The 24,742-nt window shown below is 40.8% G+C and overlaps 1 protein-coding gene across 1 annotated transcript in view; it reads left to right on the forward strand.

Annotated features, from left to right (window-relative positions):
* LOC149299757 (dynein axonemal heavy chain 3-like) overlaps window positions 1-24,742 on the forward strand; it is a 498,381-nt gene that overhangs the window by 74,665 nt on the left and 398,974 nt on the right. The gene's annotated exons all lie outside the window — the stretch shown is intronic.

Consider the following 24,742-nt stretch of genomic DNA (forward strand, 5'->3'; position numbering starts at 1 on the left):
CAATCTCAGAATCTTTTGGCGCTTGAAAGCTTTATTAAAGCATTTGTATGTTATGTACAGCTCATATTATTGAACATAAATGAACTGCAACCTTGCTCCACAGCTGCATGCAATTCTTCTTGCAGGAGTTTTCTCATGAACACAAGTAAGGAAGGGGGGATTCTGCAGAATACCTCCATGCATTTGCAAGAGGAGAAAATGACAATTTAAAGGGGACAAAGCAATCATATGCATTAAAGATTGCTTTAAATAAACAGTTACAATATATATCCTAGCATTTTGTTAACATTTCTGTACGGAGCTTCCATGGGTAATTACCTCTATATATTTCCTAAACCCTTAATAACGTGCATTGAAAAAGTACTGGATATAAAGGTAAACAGTGTACATTTTCATATGGGTACTAGACTTGCGCATTCGTCTTCGGGCGAACATGAAAACGAGCACGAAGAGGCCGTTTTTTTTGTTCGTTCCGAAGACACGCCGAAGAGAATACAGTGCCGGCAAAACGTAGGAGAAGACGAAGACTCACAACCACGAAGAATCAAAGATTCTTCGTGATCGTCTTCGTTTTTGCCGCGCAGCCGCCAAAATTTCAAACAGGAGTGAGCTGATCTCGTCTGTCCAATCAGCTCACTCTTGTGACGTCACGCTAAGGGTCTCGTCCAATGCCTGTGCTGCTGTTTTTTGAATTCTGAAGGCGCCTTTATAAGACCAGAGCTTGCCTGAGAGATCCATTCATTTTTCGCTGTGACTGCTTTGGCAACACTGCTGTGCTGCATCTGAGCGTTACAGAGAGAGATTGTTCTGTTCTGTGTGAGACTGGTAAGCCTTAGCCTGCCATTTCTCACAGTGTACTTCATCCTCACTTCAGTGCTACTTAATATAATTAATAATAATAATTTGATTAATTTAATTTTTTTTATTTAATTTGTCATCAACTGTAGTGTAAGTGTTGTTGAGTTGACAGTGCACCCAGTGCCTCAGTGGCACTGGGGTGCCCTTGCCCTGGGCTGGCACTAGTGCCTATTGCCTGTCCTGCTTAAATAAATTAAATAGAATTTATAAATAATAATTTAATAGAATCTATAATTTAATAGTTCATTATTATATATATATATTTGTCAGTCATATATATATATATATATATTCTATAGTATACTAGTGTAGAGTGTACTGTAGACATTCATCTACTAGTGTCTAATTTAAAATCAGTAATATTAATTAATATAATTAATAATTGAATTCATTATAAAATTATATATATATTTGTCAGTTATAGTTAGTAATAGTATACTAGTGTAGAGTGTACTGTAGACATTCAAGACATCTACTAGTGTCTAATCTAAAATCAGTAATATCAATAATTCTATAATTCTTTCTTGTCTTAATAGTTAATTAAATTAGCTATAAATAAAAGTAATAATATTAAATAATTACTACTAGCGTATAGTTCAGCTAATCTTATTAGTACTGGTGCTGCAGCTCTATAGTTTGTGCTTTGTTTTAGCAACAGCAAGAGACCAAGTAAATTTTTCTTAATTAATCTTTCATTTTATTTCATTTGTTTTGCTCACCTCAGTCCATCAGTGAAGTGAACTTGTTGGGCTAGTGAGTGCAGCCGCATAAGTGCTGTGTTTTTTTTTTGATCAGCAAGCAGTGACGTTAACTGTTTTGCAAAGATTTTCTCATTTATTTTACATTTTATTTCAATTTTATTAAAAGTACCCTTAGTGTTTTGCTCACCTCAGTCCATCAGTGAAGTGAACTTGTTGGGCTAGTGAGTGCAGCCAGCAGTGAAGCTAACTGTTTTGCTGTGACATTTTATTTTATTTCTAATTCTTTTCAAGAAAAATTGACTGTGACGAGCTGTACTAAACAAAGCTTCAAGCTACTAGCTGTAGTACTAAAATAATTCTAATCTTCTTTAATCTTAATCTATAATATATTATAAATAATATATAACAATATAAATTCTAATTCATAATCTATAATATAAGTAATTCTAAATTCTAATTCATAATCTATATTCTTCTATCTATAATACATAATATATAAGTAAATTATTTCTAATCTATTAATATTATATAACTTAATATTAATTAATAAATCATATACTGAATCTGATTTCACCTCACTTTAGCTTAGTGGGTTTGAGAGCGTCTGCCTAGAGGTAGACTTATAGTAAGGAAATATAGCTTTAGGCTAGCATAGTAGTAGGCTAAGCTCTTAGGCCCGTGTAAATTCAAATTAAAAATAAAATACTGCTAGTTATTAAATAGTTAATCTTGAGTTAATAATTTAAATAACTTTAGCACTTTGGCAGATTGCACACAGCACAGTGCAGTAGTGCATAGTTTTACTTTTTAAGCAGTAGCACTGAAGAGAACTTCCTCTAATTTTTTGTCTTTAATTCGTTTTTCCTTATTTTTATTTTTTTTTATTTTTTTTATAGTTTTTTAAACACTACACTACACTACACACACAACACAAAATTTGAAATGGATCCTCCTTTTGGGACTAAGGAGGGACAAGCTCCATCTACCACCGCCACCACCAGCACCACCACCAGCACCACCACCAGTTCTAAGATGCAGCCTTTGCGTCAGTCTAGACGGCCAAGTAGGCCAAGCTCTCGCTTATCATTTGGGGAAGCATTGCTTGAAGGATCATCAAGTAAAGGAAAGGCACCAAAAGCAGGCAGTAGTAGTGCGGCTAGGCCCACAAGCTCTATGGTTTTTTACGGAAAGCCTAAAGCACCAGAAGCACGTTCAAAGTTAAAGGGTAGCACAAGTAGTACCAGCCCAGTGACTAAAAAGAAGTGCCTTTTGCCCCAAGCAGCATCTTCCCCATCCACCAGCAGCATGCAAGGTACCAAGCAGAGCCAAATTAGCAGCAAGACTCAGAGGGGTCCCAAACCAAAGCGATCTCATTCCTTTGTAGGGAAAACCACCACCACCACCACCCCCACCTCTACCGCCTCTACCACCACTAGTGCTGCGCCTACTGTTCCCACTGGTACCGCCACGCCATGTCCTCCTAGTACCTCTAGCAAGCCACCAAGTCCTTACAAAATTTTTGTAAAGACAGTTAGAGAGAGGGCTACACATAGTGGAACTCCACCTAGCGAGGTAGCAGAGGAGCCTGAGACTGAGAGGCCAAGTGCAGAGTCTATTCTTCCTGCTCGCACTACTACTAGTCACGAGTCTCACGACGATATCAGTCTTAGCTCCAGCCTAGCAGGAATTCCATTCGATCTGGCTAATGAAGAGCTAGACTATGAGCCAGAGGAAGTAGAGGAGATGAGTGGTCAGGAATCAGATTCCTCAGGGAGCAGTGTCCAAATGACTAGTGCACAATTTTCCCCTGAGCCTCCACCTTCTCCGCTACGATCATCACCACCACCACCACCACCAGCAGCAGCAGCAAAACCTAGCAAATCTAAAGCAATTAGCAGTCCCACTATGGCCAGTACTGTTACCAACAGTCCCACCACCACTAGTTCTGGATCAACACAGTAGGGACACAATATGTATATAGGTTGAACTTGATGGACTTTGGTCTTTTTTCAACCTTATGAACTATGTTACTATGTTACTATGTTACTAGTTTTGCCTCTGTTCATCCACCCCGAGCAGTAGGAGCAGCACCCAAGGCACACTCCAAGGCTATGCGCGCACTTTGAAAATGTTGAAGAAGGGCGCTATGGAAAGTGCAAACATTGTGGGAAGCTAATAAGCAGAGGGAAAGTGTCTGGCCATTTTACCAGTGCTAGCATGAAGCATCACCTCAGCACTCAACACAACGCTGTGCTATTGGGGAAAGATGCAGAGGGAAAACTTAGTGCAGGCAGCATAGCTGGTGGCCGTGGAAAAACCCCAACAGCTTCTTCTTCTGAGCCAATAGCAGCAGCAGCAGCAGCAGCAGCAACTAGTGCTGGCAGCCAGAGACCAAGGCAGGTTGGAGCACTGCATGTCCAGCCCACCCTGGAACAATTTGTGGCATTCCAATCCAAAAGGTCAATGCCCAAACAGCAGGCCAATAAAGTAACGCGACTGATTGGTCAGTTCATTGCTGTTGGAGGGGCATCCTTCTCTATGATCGAAGGGGAGCCTTTCAAACAATTGATGGCGGCTGTGGCTCCACAATATACAGTTCCGTCACGTTCCACTTTCAGCAGGAACATTGTCCCCTCATTGTATCGGTCCTGTGTTGCAGCAGTGAAAGAGGAGCTTTCCAAGGCTGCTGGTCAGTCTGTTCATTTCACTACAGATTTGTGGAGTGCACCTAGCGGCCAGCATGCCTTTCTTTCTTTGACAGCACACTGGTGGCAGCCCGGTGTGTCTAAGGAAGCTGCTGCAGCAGGCTACCGATCTTTCCTTCTCCATGCAGAAGTGATGGATGAAAAGCACACTTCCCAAAACATTCTGCATGCGATGAGGAAAATGTTTAGCCTTTGGGTGGGAGCAGAGGCGGGCACCAATGTTGAAGTTGGTTTTGTGGTAACTGACGGAGGTGCCAATATGGTGAAAGCGCTGCGAGATGGTCATATTGTTGGTGTGCGCTGTGCAGCCCACATCATCCATCTTGTAGTGAAGGCAGCAATGTCAGAAGGAACTAATGTGGCAGCAGTAGTTCTGTCCCGCTGCAGAAAGATCGCTGGGCACTTTCACCATAGTGTTAAGGCTAGCCAACTTTTGAGGGAAGAGCAAGAGAGGTCAGGTCTTCCCGTACACTGCCTACGTCAGGATGTCAGTACACGGTGGAACTCCACGTTAGACATGCTCGAGAGGATTTTGGAGCAGCAGAGGGCAATCCATAATCTTGCCTCAGAGCACAATATTGGGATTACCTCTCCATTGAATAGGGAGGATTGGACAGTGATCGCCCAGCTAGTGGCAGTCCTTAAACCATTCAGGGATGCCACAGAAAATTTAAGCTCAAACACTGCCAGTCTGGCCCAGGTAATCCCAGTGTTCTCCCATCTAGGCAGCAAGATGGATGTGTTCCTTGGAAACCGTGAGGCTGTTCAAGGTGGCACTCTACATCCTGACATAGCAGCCATAGTCAGGAAGCTGAAGGATCTGCTAAAAGTACACCTTCGCAAACGAATGGAAGAGAGTCCCGAAATGATGCTAGCGTGCCTTTGCGATCCAAGAATTAAGGGAAAGCTAGCTTTGAAATTTAATGTTCTCAGTAGCTACCGGGAGCAATTGGTCAACAAGGTGCGTGACTGGCAGCGTAAAATGGGAATGCTGTCCGAGGAGGGAGAGGTGCAGGAGGAGGAAGAGATGATGTGGTCTGCTACTCCTAGCAGCAGCATCAGCAGCAGTGCCACAAGCAGCACAACACAGCTGAGTGGAGCAGCTGCGTTTTGGGAAGAGGCACTTGGGAGTATAGTTGGACCATCTGACAGAGCTAGCAGCAGAAAGGAGAGTAGTGCTGCTGAAATGGTCAAACTTTACCTCTGTGAAGTTCCTTCTGCGCCTAATGTTGATCCTCTTAGCTACTGGGATGAAAAGAAGAGTGTGTGGCCTGCACTCTCATGGGTTGCGCAGCAGCTACTATCATGTCCGCCAACCACTGTTCAAAGTGAGCAGTTTTCTATGACTGGAAACATACTGAGTCCACAACGCTCACGCATGGCACCTCATCTGATGGAGCAGATTGCCTTCCTTAAATTCAATCTGCCCAAGTTGGGTTACCCAGCTCTTAGCTTGGAAAGTTAATTTTTTTTATCTGTAATGTTTAAGGTAGTTTCTCCCCCTGGTTGCACGTGTTTGCGGTGTGGCAACGTCTGCTACCTCCGCCGGTGTAGCCAATTTACGCTAGGGCCTAGTGTCTGAGTTCTGGAAGTCCGCTCCCAAACGCCATGGACTGACAGACTTTCATGCTTTGCCCTGGGGTGAAACAGGTGAGCGGGTCGTCAATTGCCCACTCATTCACCTTTTTCCTTTTCCAACGGTGCTGCTGGTGGTGGTGCCAGCATCTTTTGCCAGTTCGCTTCCTGGCTGAAATCATGCCTCAAATGTCCCTAATGGAGAGGGTAGTTTCTCCCCCTGGTTGCACTTGCTGCGGTGTGGCAATGCCTGCTACCTCCGCCGGTGTAGCCAATTTACGCTAGGGCCTAGTGTCTGAGTTCTGGAAGTCTGCTCCCAAACGCCAAGGACTGACAGTCTTTGGATGCTTTGCCCTGGGGTGAAACAGGTGAGCGGGTCGTCAATTGCCCACTCATTCGCCTTTTCCAATGCTGCTGCTGCTGCTGCTGGTGGTGCCAGCGTCTCTTCTCTGCCAGTTCGCTTTCTGGCTAGTGTCATGCCTTAAATGTCCCTAATGGAAAGGGTAGTTTCTCCCCCCCTGGTTGCACTTGCTGCGGTGTGGCAACGCCTGCTACCTCCGCCAATGTAGCCAGCTTACGCTAGGGCGTTGTGTCTGAGTTCTGGAAGTCCGCTCCCAAACGCCAAGGACTGACAGGTTTTGGATGCTTTGCCCTGGGGTGAAACAGGTGAGCGGGTCGTCAATTGCCCACTCATTCGCCTTTTCCAATGCTGCTGCTGCTGCTGCTGGTGGTGGTGCCAGCGTCTCTTCTCTGCCAGTTCGCTTCCTGGCTAGTGTCATGCCTTAAATGTCCCTAATGGAGAGGGTAGTTTCTCCCCCCCTGGTTGCACTTGCTGCGGTGTGGCAACGCCTGCTACCTCCGCCAATGTAGCCAGCTTACGCTAGGGCCTAGTGTCTGAGCTCTGGAAGTCTGCTGCCAAACGTCTAGGACTGACAGTGTTTGGATGCTTTGCTCTGGGGTGGAACAGGTGAGCGGGTCGCCAATTGCCCACTCATTCGCCTTACCCAATTCTGCTGCTGCTGCTGCTGCTGGTGGTGGTGCCAGCGTCTCTTCTCTGCCAGTTCGCTTCCTGGCTAGTGTCATGCCTTAAATGTCCCTAATGGTAAGGGCAATTTCTCCCCCCTGGCTGCGTCTGTTTGCGGTGTGGCAACGCCTGCTACCTCCGCCGGAGTGGCCAGCTTACGCTAGGGCCTAGTGTCTGAGCTCTGGAAGTCTGCTGCCAAACGTCTAGGACTGACAGTGTTTGGGTGCTTTGCCCTGGGGTGAAACAGGTGAGTGGGTCGCCAATTGCCCACTCATTCGCCTTTCCCAATTCTGCTGCTGCTGCTGCTGCTGGTGGTGGTGCCAGCGTCTCTTCGATGCCAGTTCGCTTCCTGGCTAGTGTCATGCCTCAAATGTCCCTAATGGTAAGGGCAGTTTCTCCCCCCTGGCTGCCTCTGTCTGCGGTGTGGCAACGCCTGCTACCTCCGCCGGAGTGGCCAGCTTACGCTAGGGCCTTGTGTCTGAGCTCTGGAAGTCCGCTGCCAAACGTCTAGGACTGACAGTGTTTGGGTGCTTTGCCCTGGGGTGAAACAGGTGAGTGGGTCGCCAATTGCCCACTCATTCGCCTTTCCCATTTTTCAATGCTGCTGCTGGTGGTGGTGGTGCCAGCATCTCTTCTCTGCCAGTTCGCTTCCTGGCTAGAGTCATGCCCAAAATGTCCCTAGTGGTAAGGGCAGTTTCTCCCCTCTGGCTGCGTCTGTTTGCGGTGTGGCAACGCCTGCTACCTCCGCCGGAGTGGCCAGCTTACGCTAGGGCCTTGTGTCTGAGCTCTGGAAGTCCGCTGCCAAACGTCTAGGACTGACAGTGTTTGGGTGCTTTGCCCTGGGGTGAAACAGGTGAGTGGGTCGCCAATTGCCCACTCATTCGCCTTTCCCAATTCTGCTGCTGCTGCTGGTGGTGGTGCCAGCGTCTCTTCGATGCCAGTTCGCTTCCTGGCTAGTGTCATGCCTCAAATGTCCCTAATGGTAAGGGCAGTTTCTCCCCCCTGGCTGCGTCTGTTTGCGGTGTGGCAACGCCTGCTACCTCCGCCGGAGTGGCCAGCTTATGCTAGGGCCTTGTGTCTGAGCTCTGGAAGTCCGCTGCCAAACGTCTAGGACTGACAGTGTTTGGATGCTTTGCCCTGGGGTGAAACAGGTGAGTGGGTCGCCAATTGCCCACTCATTCGCCTTTCCCATTTCCTTTTCCATTTCCATTTCATTATTTTCCTTCTGATACACAACCAACCAAACATAACACACACAATAACACAAATAACACAGTGACATAACACATAACACACATAACACATATAACACAGTGATAAGTGACAACACACATAACACACATAACACATACACGTACAATGCAAAAATCACAAGGACCTTTCCTCTTGTTATTTGTCCTGGCCTTCATTTCTACACTCACTAGCATTAACGCTATAACTCACACTTCATACTATAACATTTTTCCATCCACATACCTGCCAACAGACCCAACTTTTTCAGGGACAGTCCCGCTTTTTTCCAGTCCTGTCCCATCTAATTTAGCTAAACTAGGTATGCAAATACACGTTGGTAGTTATAGCTCGGTAGGTAGCACTAGTATAAACATTAAATAAATATAATAAAGTACTAAATAATAAATCTAACTTTAAAATACATTTAAATAAACCCCTAATTTTTTTTTTAAACCCATTAAAATTAAATTATTATTTAGACATAATACATCTTTAACCAAAGCAGTGCACTGCTACTAATCTTAAACATAACCGTACATTAACCCTAAGCTATTTTTTAGTTCTTGTCCAACATTTTTCCATCCGCATACCTGCCAACACACCCAAGATTTTGGTGGACAGTCCTGCTTTTTTCCAGTCCTGTCCAGTAAAAGTTGGGTTGTTGCAAAGTATGCCATTGTAAATAGGTAGCAAATGTTAGGCATGTATTACAAGTGGTCCAAAATCAATTTAAAAATGTAAAATAATCCCTATTCTTTTATTAAACATCTATGGATGTGTGATTGTGTATGATAAACGGAGGCCAAGTTCCTTGGAGCATTTGTCTCTAGGTCATTTTGTGTACAGTACACCTCAGTACGTGTGTGCAACTCTATTGGTCGTTTCGGCAGGGGGCTGGCCTGCCATCAACGAATGAAGTGCGTTCTGCAATTCACTAGTTGATGCCAGACCAGCCCCCTGCCGAAACGACCAATAGAGTTGCACACACGTTCCTTCACGGCAGCTGCTGCTGCTCCGATGTGTTGTTAACCCCGTATTAACCCCTGCAAGGCAACCGGGAAGGAAACGAAGATTAAACGAGCACGAAGAATGTCCGCGAATATTCGCCCGAAGAGAAGACAGGAACGGGCGAATATTCGCGGAATACGAAGGTTTTTTCCCCCCCGAAGACGAGCACGAAGACGAACACGAAGAGCCCCCTGGTGCCCAAGTCTAATGGGTACCAGCTTGTATGCAGTCCTGCAGTGTCTATTTATTTCTTTATTTCTTGAATATGTGACATTTATGCCACTAATCCTCTTCAGTAATGTTCCCTTACATAGTGCTGGTATTATTCAACTATATCTAAATGCTTTCTTGTGCTGAGCTCAACCACCTGCTTGTATAAGAATAAGAACCACAATTATCTTGACCTATAAGATTAGGGACCTCACGGACAGGAGCAGCTTCTGTGATACCACAGCATACCATTGCATTGTACAAAAATTATCATAAACATTTGTCACCACACTAGTGATACATTTCTTCTATGTCATCTGTAGCTGAGAAGAAACTTTAATGTGTATTAGTACAATTTTATTGAATCTGTAACATTTAAATCCCGTATTTTGCAGTCCCACATGCTTAATTAACTTAAATAATGGTGTTTGCTGGTAAAATAAGTGATATTAGTCATCTACGAAATGTGTATGCCATGGCTAAAGGCACCTTAACTTACTTTACTCAGAATATGCATGGTTATTTCTCCCCATTAACTTTTCAATCTCCTGTTGTTAAGTCGCTGATTGCTGTTAATTGGTTCAGGCAGCCCTTGTAGGGTGATTGTGGATAAGTCAGGTAAGGACATTTATTAGATGATGATGACTCTTCTGCATATGTCCTCCATTTTTAGCTTCCACTTGATGGACTTTAAAACAAAAAATATAGTAAAAAGATACAAAAGACAAACTTTGTTTAGCCTGGTACTATTCTCTGATGTTGTTATCTAAAGACGACCAGTTGTTTAGAGATATCTTAGGCATGATATTTCTTTCTAAATAAGTAGAGAAAGTACAGCAAATATGCATCATTGGTGGTTCCCTAAAGATGAAATCATGAGTCACTAATGGAACTAAACTCCATTTTTTGTCATCTAAAAACCATTGGTTAATTTGATTGATAAAATGCATATTTATGTTTTTCTTGCGTTGCTAAAGACATGGTTAATAGCTTGTATTCATAAATACAGGTTTAGAGTGGGCCCAGTCAAAGGGTTAAAACTATCATTAGAACAATTTGAGATTTTTTTCTTTGTGCAGATTCATTAATATTTGTATAGCACTGGTCTGTGAAGTTATTGGGAAATTATTCTGCTAATAAAATTGGATGTCCCTCCCGGGGTGACCATATTATCACGCCTGGTGTAAAAGCTATATTTAGTTCAATGAGACCTTTTATTTAAAATCTAATAAAAGCATCTTGGATTATGTAGAAATGCTCATGGTTAGCAAAAGCGCTGAATAGATTATTTTATTTGTATTTAATATTTTTGTGATGAGCCCTAGTAGGTCTCGGATTTATCACAAAAATATTAAATAAAATAAAACTGTTTTTTTCATTCCAAAGCAGTTTTTATCAAGGTTGTTGTTAATGACTCTGAGAAATATATTACTCCAACCTAAACTGTGCCACATTTTGCTGGTGCTTCATACTAACTTTGCTTTCTGTAGTTACTGAGTATATTGTCTGCCTAATGTTTGAGGCACTATATTACTGAGCCACTCTGTGGTCTTGCCCCCCTTAAATTGTATGATACCAGCCAGGGCCAGGCTGGGGATTAAGATTGGCACTTTAAGGCCAGATCCTGGTAAATTACATATCCAGTCTGCTGGTGGCTATGGCCATTGGCCGCAGAGTAAGAGACCGGATGTGTAGGAGTAGCAGTAAAGGTAAGTGACTCGTGCCATCTGGGCATTGACAGGATTTTTCAGATTGCCAGTCTGGGCATGGTGCCAGCCCTTTCCTGTATTTCAATACATAAAGCATTTAATACAACATGTTTCTTAGAGATTTATTACATACCTTAAATTACTCATAAAATGAAATTTATAACTCCTATAGTTTCACCATATTTTCTTATTTTTTTTCTTTAGGGTTTTTCATTTACTCATCTTGCAATTGTTCTAAAACTTGTCTGTTTTAAACTTAGATGTACACATTATAATAATAATAAAAATGCCGTTGCAATTTGTCTCACGCTGCTGCACACCAATTTGAGTGAAAAAATACATCATCAGGCTAAGGAAGCGAAACAGAGAGATTTAAGTCTTAAGTGGAGCTGTCCATCTAATAACATTGTTTTTTTATTATTGGGTGAGTAAATGCAGCTTGCAAAGATAAACTGTACCTCTCCAAACGCCTATGCATCCTTCATTCTCTATTAGTGAAACTTCTGATATTCTTCTGTAATAGAATTTCATTCCGGTACCATGTTGCTACACGCCTGGGAGGGACAAAGTGCAAGGACAGTTTTTAAAATAGGTTTAATAGGTGAGAGATCAGCCTGTCGTTAAATATAACATAGAAAAATGTCCAGTCCTTTAGTGATCCTTTAACTGCGTCAGATCCTAACCCAGCCAATTCATTATGTTTACTTTAATATGACATATGGACAAGTTGGAATGTGAACTAAAAACAGATATTAAGTGAACTGTGCAAATTGATTATTGTTTTTCAAGAGCATGTTTAAATGACTTATCGGTCCCGTAAAATCATTCTTTTACAAGTAGAATAAGCAGATTTATTACTGGATCTTTGTAACCAGCCTTACCCGTTTATGCATCACTATGCAAAAACACAATGTATTATATAATCAATATATTTATTATTCAAAGGTATGGTAATGTCTTCTAAGATATGCTATTTTATTAACTGTATAATAAGGGCAGCAGAGTTATCTGAGGTTTGTAATTGAAGATGTGGAAATTAACATTGTTAAAAACTCCCATTTTTTCACTTAATCAATGTTATATGCTTGGCACATCCTTACTTGTCCAGTCTAGCAGCTTAAAGGTTAAGGGCAACATAATTTGAGAGAAGGTACACCTACAGAGCAACGTACCATGAATTTATCTAAGGAGTGCTATAGAGATGGGTTATAATTGTTGCTATGGTAACATCAGCGGCTGGTGGTGATGCATTAAAGAATTTGCCCTTCTCCCTTAGTATCTCTGTCCTCATTTATACATAAGAATGGTGCTTCTAGAAAAAAGAAAGAACTAAGGTAAGCTAGTGCTTCGTGCAGACACTGTTTGTTTTAGAGCATTCTTTTGTTGAAAGAAGAATACAGTCATTTCATTCTTTTGTGATTTGGGTCATTTTAAGTTGAAGATTATTGCTAACAGATTAAAGGGTTGATTAAGATAGAGGAAAATATATAAGAAAACATAATAGCAAGTGTAAAATAGATTGTGTTTAAAATTGTGTACCTTGTATGTGGCTTGCCTAACTGCAAGATGGCTGCCTTAAAGTTGAGCTCCACTGTATAACCAACTAAGGTATGCCAATTTCGCCCTTATCAATTAGCCATGGGATAAAACCCAGGATCAATGTTCCCGTCAATCTGGGTAATCACTTTAGGAATATTTTCAGACTCCTGCTGCGTTTACTTTGGAACCGGGGCAGTCAAACATGGCGGTCTTTCCCACTACCCTGGTGAGGGCAGCCTGCCTCGTAGCCATTGCAGGAGCTGCTTCCCTCCAAGGACCTTAGGGCAATGTTTGCATCACTCCCAACCAAATATGACTTCAGTAATCTAATATCGGAAGCTACTGAGGGTGGATATGGCAGAAATGAATCATCATGTTGCAAGTCTGGAAACCCCAAACCTGCAGATAAATTGTCAGATGGCGAACCTTGAAAGGTCAGCAGCACAATAAGTGTGCTTATTCATGGAACTATTTGGGTCAGTGGAGGACTGGGAGAACCAGGGACACGGGGATAATATACGGGTCAGAGATTTGAGGGGGACAGAGGAACCAGAAAATCTGTGCACTATACTAAACCGTCTGCATGTCAGACTTATCCTGACTCCTCACAGACCCACCAAGAGATGTGATATGTTGCCTAGCAAAGTTTACTTTGAAAGACGACATTATGGACAAACCTAGATCCAGAAGGTATCGGGAGTTGAAGGGGCAGTCGGAGGCCTTATACCAGAACCTCGGAACTGGAGGGGATTGAGGCCCATGACACCGCCCTTAGCAGAGAGGCATTCGCTATAAATGAGGCTTCCCCTTTTAATTGATAACGCATGATAACAACACCTACTTCATATGGAAACACACAGGCTTTAGAATCGCTGGGCCAGACACATATTGAAGTTGAAGAGCTTACGCTCACGAGAAAGACTTCAACCTCAGCGCCCAAGGAACAGACATGTGTCCAGAATTGCCCAATGTGTGCCATTTTTTGCCAGTGGGCACCCCAGGTACTGACTATCTTGCTCTTGCTAATTAGTTTTCTGGTTCCTAAGTTTACATTTTTCAATTAGTGTGTGTGCATGCAGATGGTGACTAGCTGTGTGTACTTACATGTACTTTTCTCTCTACATGTTGCTCCTTTGGGGAACTTTGCTGAAGCTCCCATGGGCGTAGGAACCCCTAAAAATCTGGGGGGGACAGCATTTCCCCCCATCAGATCCCCACTTTCTCACACTATCTACCCCCTCCCTACCCTCCCTTCTCACACTATCTACCCTCTCCCTACCCCCCCTTCTCACTAGCTACCCTCTCCCTACCCTCCCTTCTCACTAGCTACCCTCTCCCTATCACCCCCTTCTCACTAGCTACCCTCTCCCTACCACCCCCTTCACACTAGCTACCCTCTCCCTACCCCCCCTTCTCACCAGCTACCCTCTCCCTGCCCCCCCTTCTCACTGTCTACCCCAGGGGTGTCCAAGTTTTTTCTGCAGTGGGCCACTTCATCAGAATTGTATACGTGCGCGGGCCGCACTCATTTTTTACTGTGAGAAAATATGGCCTTTAATAAAATATGCAGATTAAAATAAAGTAAATGACACAAAACCTTTACAGGGTGGCTGTAAGTGATGTGCAGACCCCATACTGCTGGCAGCATCAATACACAAGGGGGGCAGCTAGCTATGTTTCAGCATGTACTGGCTGACTTGGCATGATAGGAGTTTGATTGCTAACATCAATCACAGTCCCATCATGCCTAGGTTCCAGCACTTCCACATCCATGCTATCACACACACACTCATTCATTCATATACTCATTCATTCACAGATTCATTCCCTCAATCACGCATACTGATTCAAACACCCTCCCCACCCCCTTACCTGCACTGCAGCTCCTCGATGCCTCTCACAGGCTTCAGCAGAGGGCGCGGCCTCCCTCTGGGTTCTCTGGTACTGCACAGATGTGATGTAATGTCACGTGAACTCTGCTGGGTTCCGGTTCCTCTGTGCAGTACAGAAGACCCTCCCACAGGTAAGTAGCAGGGCTCGAGGTGCGGACCGCGTAAGATCGGTTGCCCTGGCTGCCGATCTTACGCGGGCCGCACCTCGAGGTCTCGCGGCCCGCATTTGCGGCGTTTCTATTGGGGGGGTTCCTACGGCCCTGGGGGGGATTTCTTAATTATCGGTCCCCCCCGCATGAGTTACTGGGGGGGATCTGTCCCCGCCGTCCCCCCCGGTTCCTACGCCCATGGAAGCTCCCATTTGTTAATGGGACCATTTAAGACCAGCCTTGGGATAATATTTACCACCTCAACAGTTGTATGTATTCTATTTAAAAAAAAGAAAAACACGTAAAGGAAAAAATGCAATGTGTAAGGATGGTCTGAAAAATAAGATGCCCATTTTTCATTCATCAATCTGGTATTTCATAAGCAAACTGATACAGAATTATTGCTTAATACTAATAATAATAGTGTGCCAAACAAATCACACAAAAACACAAATCAATAAAACATTAAAAGTGAATGAAGCATTATACTGATAATGACACCTCAACTAGTTATCTTCTAAAGGATTGGTTCACACTTCTTTAAGCGTGTAGTATTCATGGTGCTTATGGGGAATAAAATAATGGATTATAGATGAATGTCATAAAAAAATACTATATTCTGTGGAGATGTATATAGTGTTTATACATTTTCTCATAAGGATGAGCTATTCATTTTTGAGTCCTGGAGATATCATTGCAGGAAATCCATAGGACGTGACATAAATCACATACTCTATATTAAATACTTTAAACAATCTCTTTGTGGAGAACATCATTTCTTTATTCATGTTTAGGTAGTTTCTTCACATATTTAATTCAGTTTTATATCTATTAGTCATGTATTAATGGACAAGAAAAATTGCGAACATACCTAATGTGAACTGCAGTATCCGCCTTCTATTTCTCCAGTGAGCAGAAGTCTATTTTGTGACGTCCATGATCCTTTATTGTAGAAAGTATTTGCGATATTTGGTTTCTATTGGGAAGTCAAAGTCATCAGCTTATATCCATTTAAGATTTCAGATAACACCCCATAAAAAATAAAAAGTGTCTATGCATTCCATGCCCCCTGTCATCCCATGACAGTTCTTAAAATTCAAAAATGATTCTATGAAGCCTTATTTCAAGCAGTAAACCCCTTTTATGTTTTCAAGAAAATGGATTAACCCAGATCGCCAAATGATTGCCAGATGATAAATGGTCATTTCAAGCAGTATTAGCTGATGAGGGGATAAGCATTGTAGGTTACTAGGGCTAAAGACATATTAGGTTGCTATAATACTATAGCAGCAGTTTTAAGGGATAGTTGAGCATTTGAGTATTCACAATCATTATGAAGCACTAACCCCACTGAGTTTCTCTTGAAAAAAACCATAATAAGTATAACCCAGCATACTGTAATAAATTGTAGAAATTTATTTTACATGCACAATCATTTGAATATCTAAGTAAATATCAATGGTTTGTGTAATATAATATCTTCATTACGGTATTAAATGGTAGCAAATGAATGGCCTGATCCTGCAAATAGTATACTAAAGTAAATGAGATAACCATCAAGAGATCTCTCACGATTAACCATCCTTTATATAGTACCATGTCAACCGTTCAGGCAGGAGAAGATCTCAGGGTCGGTCCTTTAACACAGGCGACTTGAAGCAGCAGCCCTTCCTATAAACTCCCCCTTGAATTAGTAAACCCTAAAACATTTTTTTGGTTCTGGTACAAAGCTTGAAAAGTGGTCTAATCATCCTATCAAGCAATGGAATGGTCCTGTCAGTGGTTTGCCAGCGTGCAAATCTGTGACTGTCTACATAGACTCCATGCGGTAAAGCGGATGTATAACATTTAAAGTAGCGATAGTAATTTAGTAACATAGTAATTAAGGTTGAAAAAATACCTAAGTCGATCAAGTTCAACCCTTCTACCTATCCTTCCTGCTTTTAATCCAGAAGAGGGGAAAAATAGGCCCAATTAAGCTATTTGTAGACTTTTGCACTTGAGGGGGGATTCCTTCTTGACTTCAAAAGTCAATCATATTTCTCCTTGGATCAAGAAGGTCTAAATACTAATGTTTATTCTATTATTTATGGCCCTGCATGTTATATTTTTATTTATCCAGAGCTCTTTTGAATGCATTCAATGTATTTGATAGCACAGCCGCTTGTTGCAGTGGATTTCATATCTTTATTGCCCTTACTGGAAAGAATCCCTTCCTTTTGCCTGTGAAATATCCATTCTTCCAGGCTTACAGAGTGACCTCTTGTTCTTTGTACATATTTATAGAATGTTATAATATCCCCTCTAAGACGCCCTTTTTCTAGTGTATACAAGTGCAACTTTTGGAGTCGTCCTATGCCCATATTAATTTTGTACCCCTAGTTTGCACTTTTTCTAGTTCTATAATGTCCTTTTTAAGGACTGGTGCCCAAAATTGCACCGGATATTTAAGGTGAGGTCTCAACATTAACTTGTAAAGAAACACCATGGTATCCTCCTCCCGTGAATCAATACCCCATTTTATACATGCCAATATCTTATTGGACATTGCAGCTGCTGACTGTCATTACACATTGGTGCTAATTTGTCTATTATTATTACTAAATCCTTCTCATTAGTAGTTTTTTTCCCAGGGAGATTCCATTTAAAGTATTTGTTGCATTGTTATTATTTTCTCCATAATGCATACCTTTACATTTGCCCTTGGGGGTATACCATCTGGCCCTGGGGTCTTTTCTACCTTAAGTGCTTAATTGCTTAAGCACTTTTTTTTTCCTGTGTCAGCCAATCCCATGTTTGTTGTAATGTTTTCATAAAATCAGCCAGCAAGGCCTCAACCATCGTTTCTTCCTTGGTATAAACAGATGAAAAAAGTTATAAAAAATATCTGCTTTCTCCCTGTCCTCACTAACCAAATTTCCCATTTCAGATAACAAAAGACCAGCATTTTCTGCCCTAAGCTTTTCTTCCTTTTATATTCTTAATTTTTTTTAGGAGGGGGGTTACGCTCCTTAGCAATCAGTTTGTCATTTTCCAATTTAGCCATTTTAATCGCCTTTTTTGCAGGCTTTGTTGGCGTGTTCGTATTCTATAAATGATGCTGCTGATCCCTTACTTTTATAATGTTTGAATGCCAATTGTTATTTCATGTCTTACATTACTGGTTGGTTTAAGTTTGCTTCTTTAATATTTGTTTCCCAAAGGTATGCATTGATATGTGTAATTGTGTAATTTGTGCTTAAAGGTATTCCACTTGTCTTGTGTGTTTAGTTCTGAAAATAATCTATCTCAGTCTTTGTGTTCTATAGATGCCCTTAGCCTGTCAAAGTTAACCCTGTGAAAAAGTGTTTTGGTGGAATAGTTAGCAATTCCCTTTTTTTAAAAAATTAATCTCAAATGAAACCATGTGATCTCTTACTTGGGTATTTGAGATAAACTCAAATTGTTGGTTATTACTAGATCCAGACAAACATCCATTTTGGTTGGAGGTAGATACTAATTGTGACATAAATTTGTCATTTAGCAGGTTAATAAATGTGCTGCCCTTAGCGGAACTAGTTGTTCACAATTCTTGTTAATTAAAATCTCCCATGATTAAAACTTCATCAAAATTTGCAGCAGATTATGTTTTGTAATGTATTAATTTATACACCTTTGTTAATACATTTTTTTTTGTTTAATGATGATGCACATATGGGTCTGTTCACTGAGAAGTGAAGAAGTGAAGAGTTAACTTAACTGAGCAGACTTCACTGGGTCTCATGCCCTTGCATTCTATCACTTCCAACAAAACTTGTTGAGTGTCTATGGCTATAAATTCTGCAAGTTTCAGGCAAGGGTGTGCAAGTTCTGGGTGATTTGTTTTTACCTGGAAAAGTTAAAATAGTTTGCAGGAGATTTGTAATTTCGACTTCTTGACTTCAGTTTATATTATGAGTGTAAAGCCCTAACAAGCTTTCAATACAGGGAGTGCTTGACTAGTCCTGTATAATGTAAATCAACAAGATTTCCTCTAAATCTCCTCATTATAAATCTTCTTGCACTATACAGGGGCAGCTCAGTCAATCTAGCTGGATAAACCTGCCAGTATTTGCCCTTCTTTATTCATAGTGAATAAACCCCATTGAATTCGGCAGCTCACCATGATTTGAACATAAACTGGTAGTGGCTCAGTGGATTTACCAAACCCTCCCACCCTCTGCATTTGGATGCACCCATGGGTGTGCAGCAACTTCGCATAGAACTTGGAATTTGCTTAAGTTGTATTTTCAGACCTGCCTTTCATTGAGCCTGTTCTGTTTACCTAAATGTATAAGACATATCAGTGTGTAAGCACAGACATTATCTTTCAAACAAGTTTGTGCGACCCTGTGTTTAAAAAAATATGCACCTATCTTATTTACAAGTTCTGCTTCCTGTCATAATGATCGATTCTAGCAAGAAAAATCAATCGGAACACAGGCTTCTGACAAGCAACATTCTGCATCTGTGTCATCACTCACGGGTGGTTCTTATGTGGCCTTTAATGCATCATGGTGCTTTAATCCTCTGTACCTTCAGATGGCCTTCACTGGCAGTTTACTTTAACCGTTTTACTACCTGCCATCACTACAATTGGTTTATATATGCCTTATGTTTGAAAATCTATTACAATTTAACAGTGGAAAACCTTTTTTGCTTCTACTTTCTTTCTCACCCCACGCATGCAATATTCATGTTTTGTCATTAAAAGGTTTACTCTGTTTGTATAAATTAATGTCATTTTGATAGATTTCACATAATTTAACTGAAGAAGAGTGAACACCAGTAAAGCACCTCATATTCTCTTCCTTGATATAATATTAGTGAAAGTACGCTCATTAAAGACACTGATTAACCATGAACTTTGTCTGCTGTTTTCAGGAATTACCTTTTTTTTGGAAAACAGTGCCTTTTTATAATTTTTTAATGGGACTTCCCCTTTAATAGTCTGTGCATAATGGAACAAGTTAAGACCTACTAAGAAAAATGAGCTACTCGTATGTGTGTTCAGCAGGGGTAGCCTGTGCAGGTTTTTAATTACTGTCCGTTATTCTGTGTTGGGGGAGTACACCTGCAGCTGTGTTTTTTTTTTTGCTGGGCCACCTCTGTTAGCTTCAGGAAACATGTAATGGCTAAACCTAGTCACAGAGGAACACTCAGGTAATGAACGTATTGGTAATGGCATGAACAGATTGACAAGACTTCTGGAATCACAAACTTTGTATAGTTCAAAACTGCGTGGTATTCCCTGTGCTGGGGTTTCCATACGGCGGGTTAGAGATGTGACTACATTGGAATTGTATAGGGGCGCCATGTTAAGAAGAAAATGCAACATCACCATGCTCTGCTTCTGTGTCAGAAGCTACCCTTGGTGTCCCAGCCGAGCTTCAACATAAACAAAAACAAACAGTACGTTGATCGTTTTACCAAAGGAAACACGCAGAGAAAATGTTTGTCTGCAAAAATTAAATGACTTTGATGTATGACTTGATCATTACAACCTGTGCAAAGCATTTTGTTTGTCTGTATGTCACGTTAAGATAAAGGCAATGGTTTAGCATCTATTAATTGTAAATTGTTGGACACACAAAGTTAGCCTTACTTATTCAACTATTGTGTCCTTGACAGAGTTGACTAACACATTTAATATTTCATTTATAACGTGGGTTTAATAAATCAGGATGCATTCAGTTTGCACCTTGTGCAAATTGCGGAATCGCTGGGGTCCTCTCTTTTCCAAATCCGATATGATAAACCGACCTGCAGCTGCATTGTTTGTGGTGTATGACACCTGTCTCTTTAGGGAGTACCAGATTATAAATGGGCTATGGTTTTTGCGAAAGAGTAATATGAATTTATTAAAATAAAGTACACATTTTTTAATATGCAATTAAGGGCGGTTCCACCTGTTTACAATAAATGTTTTCCAATCTGTTCAGTTTTTATTGCAGTTATACATGGAGCATTTGCTACTTACACATTCCGATTTCATTAGTGTTCATCTGCATAAGGCTGAATTTAACTCAACGTTTTATGGTGCTTTAAGGACAATAAACTGAAAATAGAACATTATTGATGATGAACTCGCCGCTTCAGGTGAATTGGCAGCAACCGTACTTTTCTTACCTGCTGATCAGCTACTAAGTTTATATTATACAGCCAAATTTCAAACTGTTCTTATATAGTTTTCAGTTCCTTGCTTTAATAATTCTTATGAATTCTAAAGTAGGAAACGTATATTTCCCATATCCTTTCCTCAGCATGTGCATGCATCCATATGGATAGATTTGTATTAAGATCACTTGTTGAAGAAATGTACCAAAGTTGATGTTCCTAGAGAATCCCTTTTAGGCTTGTTTTATAAATATAAGTTTGGCATTTTTGGATTTTTGCCATGTTAGGAATTTTAAACCGCAAAGGAACATGTGTTCACTAAAAATGGGGGGTAACAGAAGAGTCGTAGTTTCATTTTGTGTTATGAAGAGCCAACCCTGTTGATTCTGCAAGAAGAGCTGAGCTGGCCTTTTAGCGGATGTTGTTAATGGTGGAGTTTTCTTGAAAGTCGCCTGACCGTATGGAGTATGCTGGGCCATGTCAGCCCTTTCTGCAGGATGATCGCACTTGATTGGCCCTTTATAATGCAATTGACCAATTGAAACCTCTCCTGCAAACACACCTACAATCTCTCATTTTTGTGAATCAGCATCATGCTGTATTTTCAGTGAAATCCTGTTGAGTGAAAACACAGTGTCCCTTGAGTACTTAGTGTGCTGGGTGATGTGGGAGCCCAGATGGGATGGGGACTTTGGTGCACATGCCTTCTCCTGCTCAAGTGTATTTGCAGAAACATAGGCAGATTCCATTTGGGTATCAGTTATGACAGAGTCAACTTCCTGCTTCTTACTTCTTCTCATGGGACATGATCAGCCTAAAGGAGGCTCCTTTTTTAGTTACGTTGTGGGCAGTATGTGGAAGCTGCATGGCTTTTTAAAGAAAAAGGTAAGAATCGTGTGTGAGGACACTCTCAGGAAGAGAGATACCCTGTAGGTAGGAGCTGTGTTTATGGAAGTCAGTGAGCATCTAGTTGTGTGTGTTTATGCGCTGAAATCTCTCTTATGCGCTAATTATGTCTTGTTTATGCATTGTACAGCTCTGCAGAATATGATGGCGCTATAGTAATAATAAATAATAAAATTATAATCATAATAACATGTGTATGTATGCATGTATGTGCATTTTGCCTGTTGCGTGTCTCTCTATATCAGTGCTGCAGCACAAGGAGAAAAGCAGCTTCCACAACATTTATGCAAAGGTTTTTTTTAATACTTTCTTGTCTGATGGCTGCCTGGGTACATGTGGACATTCAGTTAGCTATCATGCTTTGCATGATGCCCCCCTTTGTCTGTGGCTTCTTCCTGTCCTTTTGAATATGATTCCTTGACATGATAGTATCTTGAGCTTTCCATTCCCAGGCTGATATGTGACTGTGTATGGGTGAATTAAAAAAAATAAATAAATAAATAAATAATATATATATATTATTCTTGAAGGGGCCCCTTGTAACAGTGTAGCCCCAGGGCCTCATCTGACCTGATCTGCCCTTGGCTGTAATATCCGCAAAATATTTCAAAAGTCTGAAGATACTTGTGAACATGTTTTGTTGGATTACGCAGCCACTGCACATAACCTGTGCACAAAAATCTTACGCATCATTTGGCAAAGATGGGTGGGCAAAGGGCTTAATGACAAGTCTCCAAGTGCTCCTAGCGCATATCTTAGGATGTTTGCTTTCTAGAAATATATGCTTTTGTGGGCTGTTGTGAATTGGAAGCTGCAAAACAATCCCAAATGAGCCATAGGGCCAGCAAAAGGTAATGTGCAAATTTCACATTTGGAAACGGTATTGGGCACGTTCCAATTCATAACCAGTAGCTTCCACAAATTCCAAAAATCCTAAGTAACACACTTTGGCAGTGATTGGTGGCCAAATGGCTGCATGACAAGTGGCCAAATGCTCCTAGCAACATAGCCCGAGTTTCATACAAATATATACTTTTGTGGGTGTATTTGGCATCTTTGTTCAGTATTCCAGTTACCAACCTAGCATAGGAACTATATTTGATCCATAAGTATCAAAACATATGGAAATTCAATACAAATGAGGCATTTCCAAAATGAGGACACTTGAATTATAAAATTTTAGCAGTATTTTTGTTATTCAGGAAAATCTATGAAAAGTGTGGATTTTTTGTATTTTTTGCCAGTTTATTAAAATAAATTATTCATACTAAGTGTTGGACTACACATATAAAAATGGTATTTAAAAAGCCATGGACCAGAAGGGGTTAAAGTTTCATGTTGGCACCACATACTATAGGTATTTTAGATGAGACACTGCTCTCGACAAGTTCATTCAAGCACATTAACACTTATTGTTTAGTCCAATGCACTAATTCACTGATAATTGTGTATGGCACTAATTCACTAATCTTTGTTGTGTCGACTATTCAACTATAACACAAAATCCCAATGGTTTCCTTCTTGCATACTTCCCAAGTATTCCAGTTGGACAGTCTTGACTACTGGTCTCTCATTCCTGCCCCATTGTTCCTCTGTTGCGGGCAGTGGAGATCAGGGAGCTGTAAAGTCATTGGAGATCAGTACTATTGTTCTGCAGTTAATCTTACATGGAGGATGCAGGAAAGGTAGGCAGCCAAGAAAGGGGTTATTGGAAGAGTGATTTGGAATATAGATTATTTATGTCCAACAGTGGGTGGTCTGTTCACTACCATACATTTACTGTTTTGATAAATCTTTAATGCAAGCAAACTCATATAGCGCAGAATGTTTAAAAATCGTACCCCTTGACAAATATAATCTTTATAATACATTAGAACTTGGAACTTGTCATTTTTCCGGTTTGGGTGACAGTATTTTATTTCCGTAAATCAGGGAGACCTTTCTGTGCCATCAGATTTCAGCTTGCTTAGCACTTTTGAGAATTTGTGTCTCATTTGACACCAGTAAGTACCCAACATGTACACAGAAAGCTGTTAAAATCTATGCGCTATTCTTGGTCTATCCAGTATGTGTTGTCACATTTGTCCTGATGTGTGTTCACTTTTTCGGCACGTCAAACTGATCTTTTATTTATGTGAATTAACTGCCCTTAATAAGCATGTCCTTTGGGTTTTTGCTTAGACACCATAGCTCTAAAATACCTGCTGTCTGGAGAAGGGAAAATACAGATGTTCACCAATATATAACACTTTCTCCCACGTACATATATTTGTGATAAATGAACCTGACATTATCCATTTTTAAAATGTCTGCAATAGTAAACCAACTGTTGATCATTTCACTCCTCTGTCTTTTGAAATCATTAGACCATCTCACATGCCTACACATGGCTGAAGGCTACTAAGACATTCTGTTTAATAGATGAACTTGGGCGATTCATTTAAAGGTTCCTTAAGTTGCATCCAGAGAGATGACATCATAAATAACCAGAGAAAAATTATTCTTTGTATTAACCTTCAAATTAAAGAAAACTATCTTATCTTGCATTGTTAATAGACAAATACTTTAACTATTTTTTTATATTCCTGCATTTAGGTTTGTTTGTTCTAGAGATTAAACCTTTCTCAGAACAATACAATGACAAAAAAAAGATTTATTACATTTTCAGAACATTACACAAATAATTTGCTAAATTCTTCAGATTTATAGAGACATAATATCCAGGCAGTAGAAAGTAATTTGGTGACTTGTAGCTAAATTTATATACGATCATCAACATAATTGCTAATCACCACTGGATAATTCAGGCTGTAGTAAGAATAAAATACCCTAGCAGATGCTACTAATCAGTATTTTTATGCATATTTTATTGTACATTATTGTATATTTTAAGTGTACATCACCAAATTCTCAGATTCCAGATCATATCTTAAATACAGTGATCATTTGATCCACCCAATAATTTGCTTTATGCAAAATGCATACAACTTACATTTATGATAAGGATGCAATTGCACATATTCTGTGCAGTTCATTTGTAATGCATTCCCAGTGCTGGCAGTGTATTTGTGAAGCATATATCAACTGATGACACAAAA

This window comes from Sceloporus occidentalis, unplaced genomic scaffold (assembly GCF_023333645.1).
Source record: "Sceloporus occidentalis isolate IW3139 unplaced genomic scaffold, rSceOcc1.0.p SCAF_28, whole genome shotgun sequence".
NCBI classification, from domain to species: domain Eukaryota; kingdom Metazoa; phylum Chordata; class Lepidosauria; order Squamata; family Phrynosomatidae; genus Sceloporus; species Sceloporus occidentalis.